This window comes from Crocuta crocuta, unplaced genomic scaffold, assembly GCF_008692635.1.
Source record: "Crocuta crocuta isolate KB4526 unplaced genomic scaffold, BGI_CrCroc_1.0 scaffold154, whole genome shotgun sequence".
Taxonomy (NCBI): Eukaryota; Metazoa; Chordata; class Mammalia; order Carnivora; family Hyaenidae; genus Crocuta; species Crocuta crocuta.
Window position 1 is genome coordinate 10884705 of NW_027530545.1, and position 25760 is coordinate 10910464.

The 25760-nt window shown below is 36.5% G+C and overlaps 1 protein-coding gene across 8 annotated transcripts in view; it reads left to right on the forward strand.

The window, feature by feature from the left end:
* Positions 1-1130: 1130 nt before the first annotated feature.
* The window catches only part of QTMAN (queuosine-tRNA mannosyltransferase), a 332000-nt gene continuing 307370 nt past the window's right edge, over positions 1131-25760 (forward strand). For 6 of the 8 annotated variants that reach the window (XM_077767802.1, XM_077767804.1, XM_077767800.1 and 3 more), the window contains exon 1: positions 1139-1186. The gene's annotated coding sequence lies outside the window, so the exon portion shown is untranslated. Of the gene's footprint in view, positions 1187-23647; positions 23701-25760 lie in introns of those variants that run through there. The other 2 variants (XM_077767807.1, XM_077767801.1) reach the window with 2 other exon arrangements.

Sequence of the window (25760 nt, forward strand, 5' to 3'; positions counted from 1 at the left end):
TGTTTAAGATAATTCTTTTAAGAGATGCTTTTGGCGATCCCATGATTTTGTGCTATGTATACTGTTTGGGAGACACATTTCTTTTCTTTTTTTTTTTTTTAATGTTTTATTTATTTCTAGGAGAGAGAGAGAGAGAGACAGCATGAACAGGGGAGGGTCAGAGAGAGGGAGTCACAGACTGAAACAGGCTCCAGGCTCTGAGCTGGCAGTCAGCAGAGAGCCCGACGCGGGGCTCGAACCCACGAACCGCGAGATCATGACCTAAGCGAAAGTCAGACGCTTAACCGACTAAGCCACCCAGGCGCCCCAGGAGACACATTTCTTATTGCCTTGCTAGCTCTTCCCTTTTATTTACCATACAGATCCTTTTTGGATGAGTTACTGTGTTAGTTTTGATCCTGTCAGGATTGATGCACCTAAGGATTCTGATTTTAATATGCTTCCCACAGCCTAGGAAAGTCACAGTATCCACCCTTGGGTATATTGTAAGGTCTTACTCTCTTCACTGTGCATGGCTTGCAGAGAACACAGCGTTGTGTAAGTTAAGTAACAGTTCACACCTGATATAATGCTCTCCCAGAAAGTAGTGTTCTTACCAGTATTTACCCAGACACAGAAGTGTCTGTGTACCTCCCTTTTTTCCCTCGAGTGAAAACCCCAGACCTGGACTGATTATCCATATGCATTCCAACCTGTCTCTGAGATCCTCTGCAGAGTGTCTTGACAGCTTTTTGGATTATGGAGTTTTTTACAAATCTGACAAACTATTGACCTTCTCTCCAGAGAGGTATCCATTTACATAAGCCCTCACATTTTACGTATATCATTCAGAAGTGTATAGACTCCTAAAGTTCATCCATGTACCAAGGTTAAGGACCTCTAATCTGAATTCTTGTTCCTCTTCTCTTTGAGTTATAACTGACTTGGGAAAACTTGGAATGATTGAAAAGAAAAGCTCTTAATAGTTACGACTCAAAACATTTCTGTCCTTGAAGGTTCTTCTTCCATCTTGCAATATTCAAGAATCAGACTACTGGATCATACAAGTAACCTCTTGTCCAGATAAGGATTCAGAATTTAAGCTGGTCTTAAGACAATATCTTAATTATGTCCTTTGATCTCACAGGTACCTCCGCATTAGACTGGATATATGTGAAGAGGGAAATCACCCTATCTGGATTATCAGGTAAGCAAATGGGACTTTATTTTGATTCTTCCACTGATTCAGTTCTCTGTCAGTATGTGGGCATTTCCTATCATCTGTTATTTCACTGCAGTGTGGGTCAGTGAGATGATAAATGTTTTTTAAGTTTTACCACATTACTTCCTCTGCTGCTTGAAGTCAGATTTCTTTATTTTAATTTTATCTCATTATTATTGCATATACTCACACTTCTATAGCAGAGAAAAATTCTCTGCTCTTCTTTTTATGTATATACTTTGGAGAGTTGTGGACAGCTCTCATATTGTTCCTTGGTTGTCCGCCAAGTTATACACATTTAACTCCTTTAATCTTTCTTTGTAATTCAGTCGGCTTGGCTGCTTTTTCTAGATTTTCCCCCATTTCATCTGCATCATTAATAAACAGAAAAAACACGTTATCGCCTGGCTTCTTCTATGTACTTTCATTCATTTTACTTCCTGGTTTTGCCTCAGATTCCTTGTTGAACTGAAGCCAGCTAGACGTCATTCTCTGGGCCACTTTGGCAAGACATGAATGCCTTGCCTACAACTATCAGTGTCCCGTGCAGTAATAGCATCAACGGTATACGCAAGAGGAGAGAAAGGGAACGTGAAAGGACATTGAGGAGCGAAATGATGCATTTTTCGATTCTATGGCAGACCAGCCCATGCCACCCAGAGTAAATCTTCATACCTGAAACCTTTATCAGAGGGTTTGTCCTCCCAAAGTGTGGTGCAGGGCACTAATTTGGATAATAAGAGAAGCATTTACTGTGTATTGTTTGAAGTTTGGCTATTATTCTCACTCCATTTCTTTTCCACATTCTCCCTCTCCCACCCATTTTCCCAACACCGATCATGACTTGCTGTCAGAATCTGTGGCCGTGAACAGAACGGGGCGGGGGATCATTTTGTGGGAAATTAGATAGGCTCAGGTGGTAACGCCTCATGCCTCTGTGTGTCACATCAGAGGCAAGTGCTTTAGTTCTCGCTGTTTCTGTAACAGTCGGTCTTCTTTTCACCGCGGATTCAGTGGAGATGTGCAGGAGGAAGGGACAAGTGGACCTTTGGTGCTATTCATCAATGCTGTATTAGTTTCACAACTTTGTTCCTGTCCTGATTGGCAGGGAGAAGCATACTGCTTCTAGATGATGCTGAGCTTAGTGTAAAATATGCCAGCATGGGATCTGGGCTTGTCACAGTTCATTTTTTCTTTTCATTTGGTTTGTAGAAAATGGACTTCTACCTCTACTTATCTTGTACATTAGAGAGAAAAAGGTCATACCTCTAGGAGCTAATGGCTTATTGGTGTTTTGAGTCACCAGATTCAGGTAGTATATTTAGTTGAAGCTTGCAACAGCACACACTTGGCTTTCTTATTTGTGATAGCTTTGCTCCTAGTACAGAATTGAATAGGATGGAAGAGACGGTTTTCCTGTTTGTCTCGGTGGCAACTTTCTAGATGATTTGTGGTTTAATCCTTTAAACATTTTTGATCATTTATCACCTCTTTTCTTGTAAAGGCATAAAATATTCAGATGCTACTGTTATAATCTTTTAATCAGATTATTTTATTTTGGAGAAATCAAGGTCAGAATAACTGCTGATACAGTTGTCTCTGAATAGTGACCTAAAATTATGACACTTTTATTGGTTCCTTTTTTGCCTGACTTTATGGCCTTCCTTCATCTATCAGATTTTAGATAAGATCATGTGATTGTGAATCACATATTTCTTGGTCTCTGGCTTCTTAAGCAGGTAAGTATGTAACCTGGACCCCCTTTAGGTCTGATTTTTTTTTTTTTTTTTTAATGTTACTCTCTCATGTGCTTTTAAACTGCTGACAGTGTTGGGCTCAAGCTAATTTCTTTAGGCAATCGATAGATTCTTCAGCATAACTTTTGTTTCTTGAGGTTTTTCAAGACCTGTCAAAGAAAACAAAATGCTAACCTGACTTTAAGGGCCAAAAAAAACCCCCCCCCCCCCCCCGCCCNTCCGGCCCTGTACTATATTATTCTTTGTTCTCTATGTGCATCAAAGTGACAATCCCACACTGTCTCAATTGAGGGAGTCTAGCACAAAATAAAAAACAGCCTGGCACTGTTCTAGGCTGGCAGCCAAAATGTTTTGTGTAGCTTGGTTCTGGCAGTGGTTTTCCTAGGCAGAGGGTCTACCCTCCCAGTGCCACTGAAGGAAGGCAAGCGGCCTTAGTCTCTCCTGCTTCTCCCTTTTCTTTTTCTTCGTTTTCCCCTTTCTTCATGTAGAGTACCATCGGCAAGCAACAAAACAACTTTTTCTGATAAAGAAACACCGTTCTCCCCACAACTTCCACGTGTCCTAAGTGGCATTGTTCCTTAGAGGAGCTTGTGTTAAATCTCCCTTTTCCAGCTCTTAGAGATTTCCTTCACAGTTGGCATTTTTGCCGCACTTTCAGAAAACCCTTCTGAATATTGCTAACTTTGGTCCTGTTGACATGGTATTTTTGATTGCTTGGACTCTTCTCTTCCTTCGCAGCTTCTTATTTGAATGGAAACTCTTGAATGATAACTTGCTGGTATTAAATGGCTTTTAATGCCAAGATACCTCTTGTTGAGACCAAAAAGTCTGCCATTGTTTTCTATTTTTGTCTAAAACTCAGAATTAGCTTACAGCTTTTGCAGATTGAATACTCATTTTTAGAATGTCTGATAAGTTTAGGTAAGCAAGTGAACTTTTGTTAAATATAAAGATGTGCATTTAAAAATTTTTTCCTTTGAAATGAAAATGCAGGGTTGAACAGAGTGCTTTTAGGTTTCCCAGTTCTTTCTAAATTATAGCCAGTGACCTATTATTACAAGGGGTGTGAACATGTAGCATTATGATTTTTAAGTGATGATTTGAGCAGGAGACTAGTTTTTCACTATGAGCAAGCATTCTATGAAATTTCGTAGAATGTTCCTCAAAATGCAAATGTGTTTTCTGTTGTATTAAGCAAAAACAAATGACTGACTTTCAAGTGCTCTATTTTAAAAATTAGTGTTTTGCAGTCAAGATAAGAATAGTTGAATAGGCAGAATATGTTTTCTAAGGAGGAGATGGATATTATTTTGACTGATTTTTATCTTGTCAATGATTTTTGGCAATAAGAAAATTACTTTGGGAGGAAAAATTCATGGATTTTTGTTAATGGTATAACAAATGTGACTGAAAAGAAAGTAAATATGGTTCCTGTTAGAATTATTAATGTGAAACATTTTTATATACCATGTATACCGGGAAATAGACCTATTATGCATACATTAAGATAAACTTGTACAATCTAAACGTTCTTTTTTTTTTCCCCTAGAGATTTATTCTTAATTTAGGAGATGCTTTAAAATCACTGGAAGGATTTGTAAACCAGGTATATGAGAAGTATGAATTAAATAAACTCACCTGTTATTTTCTCTTAATCTCAAGATTGAGCAACATATTGGCTCATTAATTTAACAAAACAAACAAGTACTCACATTGCTTTATATGTATAATGCACATGTTAATAAATGCTACAATTCTCCATTCCCCCCAACGGTGTTTTTTTTTTTTTTTTTAACTTGTGTTTAAGTGCCTTTTTCTGTAGAGTAGCTACAATGAATCTGGGTGAGATGCCTGTTAAGTTATATCAGTTAAATCTTTAAGTCAACCTTTTGTGTTTCAGACGTATGACATTTTTTAGAAGGAAAGCCAGTGAAACTTTTGTTTTTCTCTTGGTCCTGTTAAGTGCGTGAGTGTCGGTCTGGAGTTCTCTGTGTCAGGGTGTGATAATATAGACCAAAAGCTTATTCTCTATGTTCATATATACTGTGTAATGTTTATTGCATATTAAATACTATGCATTCACTTTAAATACATTTTCTCCAGTCATATAATGTTGATTTGCAATTAAGCTCTTTGTCTTTTCTGTGGTAGGAACATATCTTTCAGTGACTTAGGTATTGCAACACGAATTATTGTATCTGTCTATTCTAACTATACACAGAGGCACAGTACAATATATTTAAGACCTGTAATGTTTGAGTGTTTGAGCAATTTTTTTTAATAAAAACTATTGAGTTTTTCCTTTTTGTAGGTAATAAATTCTACAGTTTTGTTTCAGAACATATATCAAAGCTTCTGTGTCTGTATGGTTTGACATTATAGGATTTGCAGGAATTACTGTTTAGTAACTTAATCATTATATTTGTAGCAACCTGGAAAAAGAGCTTTATTGAGGGAGACCAGCAAAGTTGGATAAATACTAAATTCATTATTTTAACTAGGATTTGATGTTACTGTATTAAATACCATGTTTATAATTATGAATAGTGTTTTGTTTCATTTGAATATCACTTCAGATTTTAAACATTACTGCAGCGTACGTGGTTTGAATATTTTATTTGATATCGCACATTGGTAACCTATAATAACAAATGTTGATTTCTCAATTTATGTGGTCACAAATATTAGTAATATTCCCTTACACTTATGGTACATACTTCAGTGTTAAATTTTATTGGAGAGTATTACATGAATGTGTATGTGTTAATTCGGTTGTTTGATTCCCCCTTTAATTTTTGATACATTTTAATTTCCCCTGCCTGACATATTATCATTCTGTAGAATACTGTCACAAGTATTTCATATGTTTTCTGTGGCATCTCACACTGCTCACTTTTTATCCATAGTACCATATGAGTTCCCCCTTTCAGGTTTACGCTGCATATTTTAAGCTGCTGATAGTGTAAGTACATTGCAAGGTAAAGTGACATTTAGCTTTTTGAGCTAGTCTCATTTTTAGCATGAGAGCAGGGTGTTTTTTTTTCCTCCCCTCTACCCTGAATCTTCTCATATTTCCCATTAAAACAAAGAAATTCAACAAACAAGCAAACAAAGAAATTCAGAGATTTGGCTGCAGCAGCAATCGAAATGCATCAAAAAGTGGCTACTACAATACAGTTTTATTAATGAACGATCTACATTGGTTCCAGCTGTGTCCATGTGATTAGGCCTTCACCAGGCAGCCGTGGGTATTTCCCTATTGCTTTTATTTGATTTCCAAGAATGTGTCATCTGTTACATCAGCCCCTGCCAATATGCCCCCTGTAAAAGTGTTTTGTTTTCTTTTTCCTTCCAAATTTCTGAAGCATAAGTTGAATACCCACACATATCCCTGCCGAAATATTGTTTCTAGTGAATAGTGGCCTAGGTTTCTATGCCTGGTGTTGCATACCAAAATTCCAGAATATAAATTAAAGTAAATGTTTATTAAGTTTATCAGTAAATTCTCAGAAGTGCAGTTGCCTGGTAATGCTAAAGATAGACTATTTTCGCTTTTACGTTTCCATCTTAATATTTTATTACAGTGGTATAATGTGTTATAGAGGTGGACAAGCTTGCAGATTGAAATGGGGATCGTCCAGATTGTTCCCTTCCCTGGACCATATGGTATAGTTCTAAAAGCCTTTTGTACGCTGTCTGTTCAGTTTATTGTAAACTCAATCTTTAGTGCACCTAAAAAGATAACCAAATAAAAATGGGCCTGAGAAAAAGGACTTGATATCATGTAAGGGCCCTAGAAATACTTGTTTTAAAGGAGATAACTGCAGATGAAATTGAAGTTGAGATGATATAAACAAAGGAGACTTGCCATTCTCTGAATATGCTTTTGAGTTCATATGGATTGTTCAAGATTGCCTTTGAATGCTGGTTTTAAAATGAAGGAGTTTATGTTCTCTGACTCTATTTATCCTTATTTATTTCATTCTTGCAGTCTCATGAAGAAGAGAATGTAGCTTTTATCTGTTTTACAGAGGAAGCTTCTACCTAGGAACAGTGCCAAAAATATATATAATCCCCAGGTTTTATGAATATGTAGGTTTTTTTAAAAATTGATTTCAGTGAGAGTTTAAGGCTAGAACTTTCAATATTTTTGCCTTTTTAACTATTACCCCTACTCAGATCATTGAAAAATTTCTAATTCCTTTCCCCCACCCCCAACCTGACCTATTATGGTTCCATAATTCTATTTTAGGAAAGTGGGATAAGACATTGCTTATCCCATATGCTAAGACTCTAAAAGCTGGGAATGAGATGATTTCTCCTGACTCTCACTCCCCTTCCCTCCAAAGTAAGCTACTGTTAGAAAGGAACATTAGACATTATCCATTGCTTTTTGGCACAAGAGATTTGAAGCTGAAATTCTACCAAATGAGGAAAAAAAAAAAAGGAGAGCCTGTGAAGAGCATGATTCTTTACTCTATCATTACCCTGAACCACGGAAAGGGTAACTGAGAGGAACTCAAATGTTATTGGAATGTGTAATTTTCCTTTGAATGGCCACAGTGAAATATATTTGAACAAAAAAGGCAGAAAAAGTGTATGTGGCTTATGGAGTTGATGGTGATTGAAATTAATGAATCTTTCCAGCACTCTAAGATAGAAACTATTCCAAGAATGGCACATATTCAAAATGTGTCCAACAGAAAGTTATAGAGACTATTACCTTAAGGAGCTTACTAGAGATAGTGGAATAACACAATAATTTAATAATGGTAGTGGTAAATTGGACCCAAAATATTTTGGGGATATATATATATATATTTAAGTTTGAAAAAAATTTTAAAACCAGAGCAACTGATTTCAGTTTACAGAGGAAGTCTTTCCTATTTTTTAAAAAATACTGTTATCTTGTAGTCTTTCATTTATTCTGAAGCTGCTTTCTAGAGTGCCCACACAATTGAAAAAATAGTTTATACTTTGAAATAAACTAGGTTCCTCGTTTCTTCTCTCTCGTCATTCTCCTTCCTTACTCCTTTGTTCCTAACCTTTGGCTATTTGATTGTGAATGATATATACCACACTATAAAAAATGTTATTTTATAGGTTTGAGGATCAGTTAGGAAGAGAAATAAAAATTTTGTAATGACTATGTATCAAATAGAATTCTGTGGAAGAATGAGAATGTGCTTATTTACGTAATCCACATTACTGAAAATTGTAGGACAATTGTAGAAATGTAAATTCAAAATTGTTTTTATTTCTTCTAGCTAAGAAGAACTTGATCATAGCTGAAAGTGGGAACCTTAGATAGTTTAACTCAAATAACTCCTCTTTGCTGCAGCTTCCTTTTAATCGTAAAAATGCCTCTGGCTCCAGATAGTAGAAAATCTTACCGACTATGACTGAAATGAGGAAGGGTTTTGTTTGTCTCATGTCATAAGAAGTCTGGAGGCAGTTAATTCACAGGTAACTGATGCCATCAGGGACCCAGGTAAACATCTCCTTTTCCCACAGCTTTAGCGCATACCTTTTGCCTTTTATTACACAGATGCCTTTTGTACTTCCAGAAGTTGTGCTTACCTTCAAGCAGGAAGAAAAGTGAAGGATGCTCAGAAGCCCTTTCCTCATGGGGAGCCCCCTCTTTTTTTTCTTTTTTTTTTTTTTTTAAGAAAGGGATGTTTCAAAAAAAAAAAAAAAGAAAGAAAGAAAAGAAAAAGGAAAGGGATGTCTGCTTATGGAAGATGTCTCCTTGGCCAAAAGTCTGTCACATAACTACCTCCAGAATGAGATAAGAAATTTTTTAGCCATCTTGTTTCTATTTTGGAGGAAGGCAGGGAAGAGGAGAAGAGAATTGGATGAATGTTGAGTGAGCTCTTCCAGAGTCATCTGACATTCTTCTCAGTTGTTTTGCATGATGAGTTGCTTGGACCTTTGAACTTCCTGGGTACTTGGTGCATATAGTAACTTGTTAGTTCTCTTTTGCCAGAAGTGCATGTGTTTTGGTTTTGGGATGTTATTTCTGTGTCTGACAACAGGAAATGTAATTGGGTCATCTTGGTGTCTTTACACTTAGCACAGTGCCTAGATGTGGGCCTTCACTCAATACTTGTTGAATGAATGAATGGATGAATATTAGGAAATATGTTATATTTGTTTTTTTTTAATATTTATTTATTTTTGAGAGAGACACAGAGTTTGAGTGGAGGAGGGGCAGGAGAGAGGGAGACACAGAATCCGAAGCAGGCTCCAGGCCCTGAGCTGTCAGCACAGAGCCCCATATGGGGCACGAACCCACAAACCATGAGATCGTTGTCTGAGCTGAAGTCGGACGCTTAACCGCCTGAGCCACCCAGGTGCCCCAGGAAATATATTGTATTTGTAATATAATGGTGTAAAATGGTATAAATCATTTATGCCTATAAGGGATATAGTAGTAGTTTTAATTTGTGAGGGGTTGTGGACTACATTTTATTGATTTGTCTGTTATTTCTAAGGGAAAATCAAAGTTGTCAAAGTTGTTTGGAGTGGAAGATACTTAATTACAAAGGTTATAGGAGAATCCTCAAAATGACTTAGTACCAATGCTTTTGTTGGAGTACATTATTCCATGAGTAAATAAAAATATAATTTCCTTTTAGCCTTTTGCATAGAGTATTGTTTAAACAAGGATACCTTGCATTTGTCATATATTAAGATCTCAGTTTTTGAAGAAGCAATTTGAACTTATCAGTAATGGCAGGTAATTTGATAACTTATATTATTGATGTTGATTTACAGGAAGGGGATATTACATCCTTGGTAGCCTCATGGCAAAGAGCACACTGTATCACATTTCACCCTAGATGGCATTTTAATTAATGGTTTTAATTTTTAGAGTGACAGCGTCAGAGTTTTTCAGTACACATACAAATAGTAATGTACAATAGAAGAATATGTCTAATAGAAACCCTAAGAAGTCTTCTTTACATCTGCTTGCTTTGCTTGAACTGTCTTAGAGGAAAGCGGGCTACCTCTTCATTCAAAATGTGCAGAAGAAATGGCTGAGTGTAACTCGATAGGGCGGATCAGTGCCTCACAACTCGTCCAATGTCTATCTTAAATTCCTTTTGTCGTATTTCCATTCGGTTTCTGTTATTTTGGCCTCAGAGGACAAAGAAAACAACTATCCAGTATCTCCCATACAACATTCCCTGTACTTAGCACCATTTTAATAAATTCCTCCCTTTTCATTCATGATGGCAGGGTTGTTGGTACCTTAATTACTAAAACAACCTGTGCATGGATAGAACTTATCTCAAAGCAGGGAATGTATTCAAGTATCTGGAACTTAAATTTTCTATCTGAGCAGTTTATAGTCACTGAAAATAAAGGAAGCCCTTTTAACATTCAGAAGCAGTCCTGGGGAGAGAGTTCCTACATAATCACAATTTAGGGAAGATAGTTTCCTAGATTTGGACTCAGAATTGAGTATTGATTGTCTGTTTGGGCCTTGAAGCTGCTCTTTTGGTCATACTTTTGGGGAGAGTGATTTATGGGCCAGCACTTTGCACTTAAAAAAAAAGTGTGTTCAGCCCTTTTTCACCTTTGTATTCTCAGTGATCACTATAGTATCTCGCATATAACAGGAACTAAAATTTTGTCACATGAATTGTTTTAGTATCCCTTGGTAATGCTCCCTCATACAGGTAGCTTTATGCTTTGCATTTCCCCATTCCTCTTTAATTTTACTTTTCTGCCTAATGAGTACCCATTGTTAATTTTTTGTTGTCTTTATCTTCTTATTCAATAATGTCTGCAATGATTCGTAACTTACTTGAATAGTTAAATGCAGCGGGAATGCCTAGACAATTCACTTTATGATGCTGCTGTTATTTTTATTTAGGAATCTCTTTTTCCCCTTTCTCATAAAGTGAGAACTTATTGTAGCCTATGGAGGAGAATTCAAGAGTACATTAGATGAGTGCCTATTGTGTGTAAAGCACTTTGCTAGATAATGAATAGATATAAACATACGTCGTGGGTAGACTTTGCTGCCAAGGAATTGAAATGCTGTTGGGCAGACACACACGTATACTGTATAACTATCGTATAGGTGGGACTGTGGTAACTGCTCTAATTGGGGTAGAAGCCAAGTTTGGTGGTACCACAGAGGAAGAAGTAATTGCTTCTGACTGGCTGAATATGGGTGAGCAATTGACTTAAGCTTTTGCAGATGAGATGGAATTTGAATGGAGTCTTGAACTATATGTAGGAGTTTGACAGGTGGTAAAAGTGAATGGATTCTAGGAAGAAGAACGTGCTAACGGTCCTTGGAGGTGGAAATATGTATGGGATGTTTTAAAAATTGTGTTCGGGTGATGGTGTTTCTGTGAGAATGACAAGAATTGAAGCTGAAAGGGAGCTTGGAACCAAATTGTTAGGGGTCTTATTTCTCGCTAAGTATTATTTTCTCTTTCTTCTGTAGAAAAAAATTATAGGTGCTTGAGGGGAGGACTGACATTAAGGTATCTGAAAGTTTCAGAAAAATGGAAACATTGAATGTAGCGGCAGGGAGAGGACAGTTCAAGCCCTTTGCCTACTTGAGGTTGAAGAAGATGCGGGAGGCTGGTGGCTCAAAGGCTTGGAAGGAAGACCTGATACCAGAAGTCTGGGGTGAGTCAGCTTAAAGCACCATGGGTTGCTGATTTGTCGAGTTGTACAGCAGTGTCCTGGCTTCCAATAGAGGGCGCTTTCAGTTCTGCCTCCTTTCCACCTACATCATTTTAGAATACTCTAGAACATGCCACCTGTCCTCACATCTGGGAGGTCAAGTATTTCAGCCCGAATTGGAGTAGAAAGTAAAGGGAGAAAAGGGTTGAATGGTTGTTGAGGGAGTCCAGAGTTACCTGCACATTTCTTCAGCTCCCTTTAGAGTTGGGGTCTTGGCCCTCATTCTTTCTTTCTGGGCTCTTGGTTCATCATCTTGAAGTAGAACTTAATTTTGATCTCTCTGAGACCCACCTCAAATGTTTTATCACATTGATCACTCTGCATTGTAATTCTATCCAGGTCTTGAGGCCAGAAACTGTATTTGAGTCATCTCGATATCAAAAACACTTAGCATAGCTTTTAGAATGCAATCATTCAGTAAATGCTTGTTCAGTTAAAGCACATTTGTTTATGTTTTGCACAGTCACACAGACCGTCTTACTCTGAACATGCCAAGCATGTTCCATCTCAGGATCTTGCTGTGCCTGCTGCCTAGAAGGCTTTAGATCCAGATCTGTTCAGCTTCCCTCACTCTTGGTTTCTGTTTAGATGTCATCTCATCGACAAGGTGCCTTCTGACAACCCAATGTAAAATACCACCCTTTCCCAGCCCCAGGCCTCGGCAGCCCTGATCCCTTATTACCCTGTGCTGGTTTATTTATTTTTTAAATAGCCCTGTACCCTCTGAGCTACATTTACTTGATGATGGTTTTTTTTTTTTTTTTTACTCCAATTAGAAAGAAACTTCCTGTGATAACAGGAACATTTGTTTTGTCACATAATTTATCCACAAGCACCTGGAAGAATGCTGGGTGCTTAGTGGGCACAATAAATATTTGCTAAATGAATGAATGAACAGTAAAGATCAGACTGAAAAGGATAATAAACACAAAAGTACCAGTTTGTTTACAGTTTTATGCAAGCGATGGTATTGTTTTTATAACTTTTATAGTATCAAATCATTAGTATTGCTCTCAGAAAAACAAAAACAAATTCTATTTTCTATAGATTGCGCCTGTGAAATCTAATTATGGATTAGCTTTTGTTTTAAAAATATTTGAATGCCATGCATATCCAGTCAGAAAACACTTTTATTATCCATGCCAGCTTAATTTTTAAGGCAGTGAAATGGAAGACTGTCATTTCAGCAAGCAACTTATTTTCATTTGTGAGAATGGAATATTTTGAATATTCTAATTGATTTTTGAGGATGATTTTACAAGAAAATAATCCTTGTTTCTGTACATTGTACATTTGCCTTTAAGATGGAAAAAAAAATTAGAAACAGGCATGGAAATTATTTTGCCCAGAAAGTTGAGCACTTACAGCTTCCTGATCAATGTCAGGAGGAGGGTCAGTCAGTTCCAACATAAAAGGTAAATCTTGGGATGCTGAAAACGTTAAAGAAGATTTGGCTTAAAAAAATTACTTTATATGTATATTTAAAGTTTGGAACGAAATCCTAGACTGCTTGTCATGAACCCAAGCCTCTTTTTATTGTATTTTACTGCAAATTCACTTGGATATTTTTCCAGAAATCTTAAGTCTGTAATTTGGCTGTAAAAAAGTTGGTTATCAAATCAATATTATTATATGGCTTTTAGTGTCATAAGAATTCCCTTTTGGAAACCCATAAAAACTCATTTTTTCTCACCATAAACTTTATCTGTCACTTCTCTGTAAGGTCAGAGTACTAATGCTGGAGGTGATCTGCTCTGGGACAGAAAGTCAACTTACTGGTCATAAAGTTAAAAAACGCCACATGGTGCTTTCCTGAGATTAGGGTTCTTTTTCATATCAAGTCAGTGCTAATTTTAAAATATGGAAAGTTATCAGTTGATTGGTGTATTCTTAGTGTCCCTTTAAAAATAGATGAAATGATAAGCTTGGCCTTAATTTTTGCACTTAATGGATTTTATATTTTATTAGTACTTTTGTGTTTTCTGGAAGTTAATTCTTATTTATTTGTATGCTTTTAACAGCAGGTTTTTTTTTCTCTCTAGATTTGTAAGTTAAATTTTTCAGAATAGATGGTTTTAAAAATGAACTATGATGAAATTGTTGCACTGAAAAACAATTCCAGGAATAATACTTTCTTATTACTTGAAATATGTTTCATGTTTTCATAGCATTTAAATTGTAAAAAGTACTAGGACCTGGAGGTTCCATTAAAAGTATTTCCCTACTAAGTCTGAGTTGCTGTTGAGGTAATATATTTTGAGTACCCAATTCACCTATTGCATGTATATAAATATAGGAAAAATATGAGTGATTATGAAAGGAGACAGTCTTTTAAAATTGCAAGACTGTGTCTATAGTAGTTGACTATGCAATCAGTCCGTCCTTTAACATGGGCAGCACATATGGATGATTACCCAATGGCATGTTGCTGCTTTTTAAATACATTTTGGAAATTAAGTGTGAAACTAGAAGTTCTTTTCAATTTTATGCAACTTTATTAAATATTTCCCCCTTAGTTCAACACAGGCATCTAATTATTTAAGGCACAAAGTAATTTTGACATTTATTTGAACTTTAAAACTTTGAGATTGTGCTATATATGTACCTATTCAAACCTATAAGTGCCAAATAGTATTTTAGTGTCTAACAGTCTGTCAGAGTGCAGCTCCACTTTCCTTATCGAGAAAGATCTTGATCTGTTTACAATTATTTAATAATTCAAGTACTCTTAAAAATCAACTAAGTATTCCTTTTATTTCACACATTAGACAAGCAGTATTTCCAAAACCAAATTAATAGTGTTTATGAATAGCTAGCCCCATTAGTTTAAACTTGCTGATTTGTGTTTTAATAAGTTTCTTTATAGCGATAGTAGTTCGAATAATTTGAAAACCACTGGCAAGCTCCTGGAGGGGAGTAAGCTGTCAGTAATTGGGAAGTAGTTTGTTATTTCAAACAATTTGGCCTCCTTCCTAAAGTTAGGAAAAATTTATAGTTTCTTTTAATTGCAAGTTGAAACATATTCGGTGAAGATAAGTTGAAGAATAAAATGAAACATGATGGGAAAATCAAAACGACTCACAGTTCTACCATAAATGATTTTTATGCCTACCTGTGATCATGTCCATTTTCTCTTGTGTTTCGGTGATTCATTTCATATATTTTTATATATTCATAGCATGCAGTCATGCAATAGTGGAAGCATTTTTTCCATGTTCTTTGCATTATGATTTTTGATCATTAATCATTTAATTATGAAACTCCTTTTTGTTGGATATTTTCATTGCTTGCAATTTGAGGCAAGGACTTCGGTAAAGATTCTTGATAATTTCTAGTGTTAATTCTTTTTTTTTTTATATTTATTTATTTCTAGGAGAGAGAGAGAGAGAGACAGCGTGAGCAGGGGCGGCTCAGAGAGAGAGGGAGAAATAGACTCAGAAACAGGCTCCAGGCTCTGAGCCGGCAGTCAGCACAGAGCCCGACGCGGGGCTCGAACCCACGAACCGCGAGATCATGACCTAAGTGAAAGTCGGACGCTTAACCGACTAAGCCACCCAGGCGCCCCTCTAGTGTTAATTCTTAAAAGCGATATTGTTGAATCCAAAGATCACAGTTTTCAAGATTTTTATATTACGCTAAATGTGATGGGACATTTTAATACTTTAAAGCAGATCTAGCCTCATGCATTGATAGAGTAGGTAGCAGCCTTCAGGCCTTCAGAAGTGTCTTTTTAATTCACAAACTATTCTCATCTATTCTGCAGATGGCTGAAATTTTGCCATCACCTGTTGCTCCCTTCTAACGTGTAAGTATTCCTTCGAGAGGTAACACGTTGTGCCTGGCGGGCATTTACTCTGAACAATGTACAGTATCTTCAATTTAGTCCTTGTAAGTAAAGTTTGGACACAAGGGAGGAGAAAAGGACATTAGAACATTGAGCAAGAGGAATGATAAGGGTGAACAAGTATTTTTTTACTTTAATTCTACCAAGATCAGTTGAGCAACTATTATATGAAATGCAGGATAGTATGTATCTAGTTTTATGAGTTTAAGTTATAATCTCTCTCTACAGTGATTCAGGCTGTTTGTTAACTGTGAATGCTAATTAATCCAGTAGAGAGACTTGGGTCCCAGATATGGTGCGTATACATGCCGGATAGAGATGCAAGGGGGAATTAATTAACTCCTAAGCAACCTTACTCTGTTTGAGCACACTGTTTGGAAAGTGTGAAATTACTTCCTTAAGAGATGATGAGGATGCAGAGTATGGCTTTGGGTAGTTTGCAAAGAATAGTCTGTACTGTAGGGTCTCTGCTTCATTAGACAAAATATTTATATCATTGGAATGTCTCCTTGAAAAACCAGCTGATAAAGAGATAATAGTGACAGACAAGGCCACTAAATAGATAAAAGTCATAGTACTTGCTCCAATCAGGAAACTTTGAGCTATTGCTACTTATCTTGTATTCAGTGGAAACTTGTGTGTCAGATGATATGGGCAAGCCTGTGCTTCCTCTGTAGAAACTATCGAGAGTAGTAGACCTTCTAGAAATTATACACTGTTGTCTGTGTATGCCTTTTCTTTACTCAACAGTCTCAATCCTAAATATTTTCAGGATTTAAAAATTCCAGTCTATTATTATCAGACTGACTCTTTTTCTTATAATAGTGGGTAGCTAATAATATGCCCCTTGTGATATTTAAAAATAGTGATACAGCTCTCATTACCACATCTCTTAGCCCCAGATTTACTCAGCCCTGGTCTAAACTGGGTTTCTGAGCTTTTTAAAATTTATCACTAATGATCTTTAGAATCTATCCAGTTTTTCCAGTGTTGGCTTCTTAAACCGTGAGCAAAAGACTTAGACCACTGGCAAATCAAGGGATTCTTGAAAAGTATATGGCAGCTAGGAAAGATCTGCTGTAGTACATAAATAGAAGAAAATATACTTTTAACTAATCCTACTTCTAATAAAAATTACTATAATTAGGCAGAACTCTGGAGGTGAGAGAAGTGTCACTAAACATTTTAAGTGATACGTCTTTAAAGCATAATTTTATTGATTTGGTCCTTAAAGGACATTAGAGTTTATGTCCTTTATTTATTTACTTATTTATTTATGAATAGATTCTAATACTGGCTTCACCTCATATTCCCTAACGCCATTTAAATAAGTCTGTTACTGCAGGGTGACTTTCACTAATATAAAGTGAGTATTAAAGGTGTCTAAAATTGATACTTTTAAGAATATCTATTTCTAGCCCTTCAGGCCTCTATGGAAATTTCTTTTTCTTCTCCCAAGTGTTTACCTGATATTCTTTTGCCTCCTGAGCTGTTAGGATTTTGTGTTTCTTGGAAGTTGATTTCCCTCACTGATACATAGATTGAGTTGTGAGATTATGTCCTTTTCATTTTTCCCTGGAAGTGAGTAAATCCAGAACTTTATACTTGGTGACATTTATTTCAACCCATCAAGGGAATGCCACCCATGTTTGCTTGGGTTGCAGTACTTCAAATAGGACGTTGAGAATGTTTGTGTGTTAGAGTAACCCTGCTATTTCTGTTTCAAAATTAACTGAAAATGTGATATGTGCCTCCCACTTGGAGAGGGAAACTTCTCAACAATTTTTTATTTAGTTAAGATGGATTAAGTTCTTAAAAGATGTTAGAGCGAGACTCCCTAGCGCCAGTATAGTTAAGAATCTGTTAGTCATTTTATTTTAAACTCATTTGGTGTGTATATTTATAATTATCTTACACAATCCAAGTCTGAGTTAAAATTTGGCATAGAAGCCAATGTAGGGTAACAAGATAATGCTTCTGACCAAGAAAGAAATGCCAGTCTAAGGATTAAACCGATTGAATCCTTCTAGGTCACAGACTTGACTGTCCTTATATTAAATATTCTTATAGAGTCTAGAAAGGTCAGAGAGGATAGAAGCCCATGGCATGGAAGCTGGCTTCTCAATCCCTCAGTATGGCTGCTGGGGCAGAACTGTTTTTCCTTAGACTGAGGTGTGACATTGTGAATACAATAAGATGCCACCTGTTATATTTTAGCTGGTGATAAAATGTGTGCATCAGGTTCTCTCCGTGAGAGTAAGTAGTAATTAGTGGTAGGAAGAGGTGATTATTTGTAGTTGATAATAATAAAGGTCTTGGATGAGTTCAGAAAAAATTGTCAAGGCAATTGCTAAGGAGTTTTATGGTTTACTGACTCAAAGAGAGTGTTGAACATTTTCTGTTTGCTAAGTGCTGAGATATAGCAGTAAGCAAGCAGACCTGGTCACTGTCCTTCTGGAACTTAATATCCAGTAGGGGATACAGATAACATGTAGTCACTCGTATAAATATATCCTACAAGTGTTAAGTACAAAGAAGTACTGCAGATTGTTATATCAGGAGACTCAGACTTTGTTTGATGGGTACAGTAGTAAGTTATAAAATAAACTGAGCACATCTATATGGCTGACCTCTTTGCCTCCTACTTCAAACCTTCTTGTCATATGAATCTTGGATATTGTCTTTCTTCCTTCCTAGTCATTAAGGCCTACTGCCCTATCAAAAAGGCATTAGTCTGCAGCTGAGGCGTGAAGGGTAAAAGTTGTGGGATTAGGGAAAGGATGATTATGCAGGACTCTGGAAGGAATTACAAGAGATTAGAACAAAAGTTCTTTGAGTTTTATGTAGTTCTATATAACTATATGGTATGGTTTACAGCACGGATATCCTAGATTTACAAATCGTGTATGTGATACCTATATTTATCATCTTATACTGTCATATTTCACATGCATATAAAAACATACTGCAGAATATATCATTTACATATTAGTAATTATTAAACATTGATTTTTTTTAATCCCCACATTCCAAAGACTAGAAAGTAGATGCGCCTTTTACTCACATCCTACCCGGTACCTGCAATGAAGTGTAATGGGAAGATAAATGACCATGGGGTCAGAAGACCTGGACTTAAACCCTTTGCTCTGTCACTTACCCTGTGATGCTCATTCTCTCCATCTCTTTGTCTGTAAAAGAAGAGTGGTTGGTCAGTGGCTGCCGCATTTCTTCCACCTATGATTCTGTGATACACCTTGGCTTTTCTGCTTAGGTATCCATATATGAATGGGTCAGATGATCCAATTTTCTCCCACTGGACTGATTTGCAGCCCATTTCAGGAAGGTGGAAGCCTTGGAGAAATGCCATCCTGAGAAAGCAAATACATTATTCATCTTGTCAAACTTTTATAAAATGAATAATTGTTGGCAGAAAGTATTTAAAAATGCCTTTTTTTCTTCCCCATTAAATAAAAGTATAATTACTAAATGTGAAATGGGATCTCCAGATTTATGGTGAGCGAGCTGGCTTCTCGTCCTACTTCCACTGCTAGTATTCGGCTAGGATGCTGATAGACCGAGTGGATTAAAAAACTGCAGGCGATTTTCAAAATTCATGGACCTCACAGATACTCATTCTTTTAGGCCATGAAACTTGCATTGGCCCAGAATGCATTCGCTTACGGTGTTTCTACCATTTCTTTTATCATTGTTACTCTTTTTAGTAGATGAAGATAAACTCTTATCTACATGAAAAAAAATCTAATGCATTTTTATCTCTATGAACAGTACTAAAAGAGAATCAGTATTTGAAAGAGAATACGGTGTGTTTAGCTGTAGTCGCTGCTTGATTTAGTTTAGGCTTCAGGGACGGTGGGGAACCATCCGTGGCAGGTTTGGTGCTGGCTAACATTTGTTTGCTTGGGACCTGTGGGCAGTGAAAGCAATGTTACGTCCCAGACAGAATCAGCTTCCCATTTCCTTCTGATTTTTAGCATACCTTCACACAACCTAAGTGACATTCCCCATGCGTTCCCCATCCCCATGTGGGCTGGGATAGCCCCCCGGAAAAGAATGACATGGCTCTTATCCTCCAGGTTTTCAAAGGCCCAGAGGGAAGGAGGACATGGAATGAGAGAAAAAATGACCGAGACTGTGCAGAATAGAAAGGGAGTCCTGTTTAAGAGAAGTTCAGGGAAAGGCTTCATAGCATTGGCGATTCATGAGCAGAAATTTAAGGATAGCACATGAGGTGACCAAGAAGAGGCTGATGGAAAAGGGAGAAAGGTGTGAAATCACGGAAGTGTTAACTAGGTGAGTGTGAGAGCTCCGTACGGCAACAAGACAGAGTCTGGGAAAGTGGGGGAAGAGAGAGCCCAGCGGAGAAGGAGAAGCAGTGCTGTGGTGAAGAGAGAGAGGAAGGACTAGAAAAGCAAGGCCTTCAGTGCTACATTTAGGGCCTCGGACTTTATCCGTAAGTGACAGAGACATTGAAGGTTTTTGAGCATGTCGCCTCATGATCAAATTTGCATTTTGGAATATTGCTTGTAGCTGGAGTACGGAGAATGGCGTGATGGGAACCAGATGGCAAGGCAACACGAAGACCTAGTTTCAAGGGTAATATAATAGTTCAAATGAGTGATGAGATGATTTTCTGGTGTAAAATTTTCTCCTGATTCATAAATATACTGCCACATTTTAAGATGTCAGCAAATTGAAAATATTTTTAGTATTCAGTAGAACTAATTCATTGCCACTTTTATAGTTTGAAATTATTCATGAAATTAATAGCAGTGAAAAATTGAAAGAGGATTGATTAGTATTTTATTTGTCAGGGAAGTTAAACCAGTAAACTTCTCACAAAAAATTTCATAGTTACAATTTTGCTGTATAATGTAGAACGTAACTTCACAAAAATAAAAGGCAGTGAATTTGTAATATATACACATCTATTTATTTGTGGAAATTGTGCGTATTTGAAAACAAGTGAATGATGTCATGGTGTCTGTACGTATATGTTGACTTTGCATTTGATACAATTATCACCAAGACTTTGTATTAATTCAAGTCATGGAGTCAGTGACTGACAGTTTTAAACAGAAAGTTAAATCCCAAATTGGGAAAAAAATGAAAATATCTGTTAGGGAAAACTACACAGCCGTATCTGCATATAAGATTGTGATTTTTAAAAGAGCACGTATAAAAGATGATAGCAAATCATATAATTGGAGAAGCGCGCTTGAAAACTACTTCAAATTGTGTCACAAACAGGATGGCATATAAGTCTTCTTACCAAATCTTGGTTTTTGTGCATAAATCCTTAGTTCTTCATTACCACAACAGGAAACTAAAGTCGGAGCTGAAGAAATTGGAGCACGCGTAGCACTGTGGGGCAATAAAATAATACAGTGTGACATCTTTTTCAGTACAAACCCAAGATTTTTATTTTTAATGTTGCTATTTAAGTACACACAGTAGTACACAAGTTGTCATAAATGTTGGGTTCTGTGCCTATTAGCAAATAATGGAGTAATGATCCATTTCCATTAGGCATTATCTTTAATTCACACTAATGCTCAGGAATCTGATTCATTCCTTACTGTTAGTCAAACTTTCTTTAATTATGTAGAGCATCTCCGGGGCCTGCAGTTTTAGGGATTGGAAGGTTTTTATGCTATATTTGATATCAGATTATTTCAGTATTCAGAGGTTACATTGAGGTTTTAGGGGCTAGGATGAATTTGTTATGCCTGATATTTATAAAAAGAGTTTTTAAAAAATAACTTTTTTTTGTAGGATCTGCTTATTTCTGTTTCCCCCACAATTCTACCCCCATATGAGACTTGATTGTAGTGTAATCCTTTGAGGACACTTTTTTTTTTTTTTTTTTAACAAAACAAAAAAGCAGCAGCAACAACAAANGGGGAATTGGTGGTGACAGGTTTCAAAGCAGAAATCTTTTTAAGCTTCTTTTTTACTATATAATAAGATTTCAGGTACATTTTAACAACTGGGGTTTCCCTGATGAATCATTAAAATAAGTGAGTGGGCTGAAAGGTAATAGTAACTTTTCTCAGTACTGCCTTATTTCACCCTGCTGGGTTATTGTTGCTTTTTAAATAGAAGCCAGTGTGTTGGAGTCGGTGGGTGGAGGTGCAGAAGGGACAGGGTCAGTAAGAAAATACCAGGTAAACCTCTGATGACCTATTGGGAAGTCCTACTCAAATTTTATTTTCCCCAACTTAAGGCATTTAGTGTTACAGTTCACTGGTTTCTGCTCTGCCAAACTGAACTTTTAAAAATATTGTGTATAGGCAAATAGAAAATATATTTGGAGCAACTGATTGAAGTATAAGGTATCAAGCCATGTGTGGATTAGCCTGTGGAATCAATTTCTCATGTGTGTGGGATTCAAACCGTTAAAACCCTCATCACTGAAACCATACCTTCCTACAGCTAATAGCAGTAAGGTGTCTGTGGAATATATTAACACAACAGTTCCTCTGATTTAAAATTATTACTTGGTTTTGGTTGGAAAATTATTTGAATATTATAAGTAACTGAATTGACATCATATATGAGGACTAATTATGGGTTTCTAATGGGACTTAGGTTTTGTTTTAAAAAATTCACATGATGTATTTATACTTAGCACATCTTTTTCAATAAATCATTGGCATATCGCATATTTCCTTTCTCTATAGTGTTAAAAAAATAACTACGACAGCACTTATAACTGCTAGAGGAGGTAGACTAAAATGTAGTTCACCTTGAAAATGGCTCAGGGAATAAAGAAATTGGGTCAAGCTTAAAATAAACGCAGGTACAGTGACAAAAAGTTTTAATAAAAATTTAAAAATATTCACAGCATTGGTTTCAGGCTACTTTTGTTCTTGGTGATCTTATCAATGCATTATTAGTTTTTAATGGAGATGACACTAATGGCACTTTTTCATTTTGGTCACAATGTTTATATGAAATATTTTTGTCATTTTTCACCACATATCTTCTTTTAATTGTAAATATAAAATTTTAGAAAGGCAGACAATTCTTAGATCATTTGACCTCTGGTGATCTTAAATAGAATTTGAAGTGGCTTAAAATTCCTATGTCATAGCTATCACTTTGACTCATTTATATTGCCAATTTAATGTTTAGTATTTAACCACGTATCATTAAATCATAGTATTGATAACAAATTAAACTTTCATAAAGCTTTAATAGTATAACAGATTCTCATTCATCTGGTGTCATTGGGGGATAAAATATGCTGAAGAAATGAGTTTTTGTCTTTTTTTTTTAACTGACGCTCACTGGGTTAAGCAGAAACACTTAAAAGTTGATAAAAATTTATCTGACACACTTTGTATGTTCTTTTTGGGAGCAAGAATGGATTGGCCATTTACTTTTTTCTTTATGTCACAAAATATTATTATTCTAGTGTCATGCAGAAGGGACATGGCTTTCTGATCCGTATTTGCTCCTCACATGAGAAGTTTTTTTTTTTCCTTTGAAATAAATGCCACACCCCTAATTCTGAAACGGCCGACTCCGTTTCTGCGATGGTGCTTGCGATAATGCTGTAACAGATGGATGAACACCCAGGCTCCTGTGTAAGACCTTTGGCTGTGTGCTGGCTCGCCTACCATCTTTGGCAGACAGCTGGCCACTGCCTCGGGCTGTAAAGGAGACCCTCTCCTTGCTTTGGAGGAAGCATTTTCAGTGTTAAGATTCCTGCTCCCCAGCATTCGCTCCCTAGGAGCCATTGGTAGTGGTGCCTGGTGTCGTTATTCACCTGTTCACCTGTGCCTCTGAGCATCTGTGCTGTCTGGGTGACCCCCTGCAGTTTTTTGGAACTATTGCTAAAATGAGCAAATAGTGTATGTACTCCTTTTATCTTTTAGCAACTTCCAGAATAACGGCAAAAATTCTTTTTAACAAAGTGTTTTTTTTTTTTTAACCTCATACTCGTTTGTTTCAAGCAGTGCTTTCTAAAAACTCAAGCACAGCAAGAATATTTTCACTGTTCTTTAATGTGCTATAAATGACATTTGGTTTGAATCTTATATTTAAAAATTAGCTTCCTCTCTTTTGCTTGCACCTAATGGGAGTCATCTTTCTTCCAGGTTGTGCTTTACAAAGACTATAGGGAAGAACACATTTTTCTTCTCACCACAAAAGTTGCAATAGAAGTAAGTAGGGGAACTGCCAGCATATGTCTGTCTCCACAAAACAAGCAGAACAAATTTCCATGAATCAAAGCCACTAAGTATAGTTTTCAGAAATGGTAGGACATAGTTACTCTCCCTAGAAAAATACCCGAAATGCAGGCACACCCATTGGCCACTAGAAAAATGCTCAAGTAAACGCTAGTTCAAACCTGTACATTTCACTCTTCTTACTGAGCTATTATAGGGGTGGAAATCTACTATAGCTATAATCTTTTTTTCCCCTTTTCTATTTTTCGACCTCCCACATGCTTGGTGTTCAGTTCTGCTTACTGAATGTCTTGAATCTCCAGCAGCACCTACACATACTGCCTCCACATTGGCTTATGGTTTGCAGATAACTCATGATTCAGACCCATAAAGAAACATTTGTAAATAGATGGCATGATATATGCTCTAGATTAATCATGAAAAGGAGCAAAGGAATGAAGAATACAGAAAGTTTTGTTTCCCTTCTAATATTAATGTTGCTTTCTTTGAGGTTATATGAGTGAAATATTCTTTGGAGTGGCTTAGATCACATTCTATCACTTGGGGAGATATCTCAGGTCATTTTTACAGCTACCTTTTAAGGATATATGGGGCATAGACACCTTAGTGTGATTAGGTCAGAGGAAATAAACCAAGATAGAGATATATGTGATATGATCTAGTAAGCAAATTGTTAACTGCTTTTAGTCTGCCTTAAAACCTTTGATACAATTTTCAAAATTGCCTTATACTGTTCTCTTGGTTAACTTCCTAGAAGTTTCCATTATTTGAAGGATGAATGGCTACCCTTTTGTTAAATTTATCCTATTGAACTTTGCCTTTATTAGAGGTGGTCTCCAACTGGCCTGAAAAAAAAAAAAAAACCGGGCTTCTGCATAGATCAGCCCTTGAGCTAACTTCTTCCCATAATACCTGTGGGGTTCTCAAATTCTTATTTGAATTACAAGCCGCTGATGAAGAGTAAGTAACACCCACTGTAATTCAAATGCATGTGTGTATCCACCTTTCCCACCTGTCCTCGGTTGAGAGGTGACTGTCATTGAAAATTACTGATTTTAAAATGTAGGAGAATTCAAAGATATCCTTTCCCTTTAAGTAAGATGATTTATACTAATAATGGGGGGGGGGACAAAATATCTCATTACTGTCTATAAGTTATTATTCTTCAATTTTATCTTCACAACACACCTCTGAGGTTAGTATTGTTATCCCCATCTTAGAGAAGATGAGACTGAGTCCTACAGCATTAGGTAACCTGCCCAAGGTCACTCAGCTAGGAAGGGACATTGCTGAACTTCAGACTTGTATCTCCCTGGCCCCAGGGTTCATGTCTTTTCCATCTGAGGAACATCGCTTCTTATTCTGCAGATAACTGAAATATGTACTTGTATATAAAATGCTAAGGGAAGATTCAGACTCAAGAACTATGCTTTTTCTCACCCTAGTTGTTTGTTTGGGGACCATCTGAGACTTTTTGCTTTGAAATGCAGTGTTAAGTAGGCATTGCTTTGACTGAGCAAGGTGAAGGACAGTTTTATTAATGAAAAGCATCATTGAGTTGTTGAGACTAATAATTTTGTGGAACAACATTATTAAGAAAAGCAATATGCTGTTTAATGAGTGGTGTTTACTTAAGTCATAAAGGAAAATACAACAATCTGGAATACTTTTTAAACAGTGTAGTATTTATGTACAGAGTGATGTTTCTTTCTTCTTACAGGAAATAGCATATGATTTGAAATGTATATGGACGACTTTTACATTCACATGTATATTTTTATTTCCCTGAGCACATTAACAAAAGTTGTGTTATTAAACCAAAAAAATTGCTTTGATAGCTATCTCTCTGGGATGAAAATGTTGCCATGTCTTTTAATTAATTAATAATTAAATGTTTATTTATTTATTTATGAGAGAGAGAGAGATAGCTTGAGCAGGGGAGGGACAGAGAGAGAGGGAGACCTAGAATCTGAAGCAGGCTCCAGGATGCTGTCAGCAGAGAGCCCAACTTGGGGCTCACTGCTGTCAGCAGA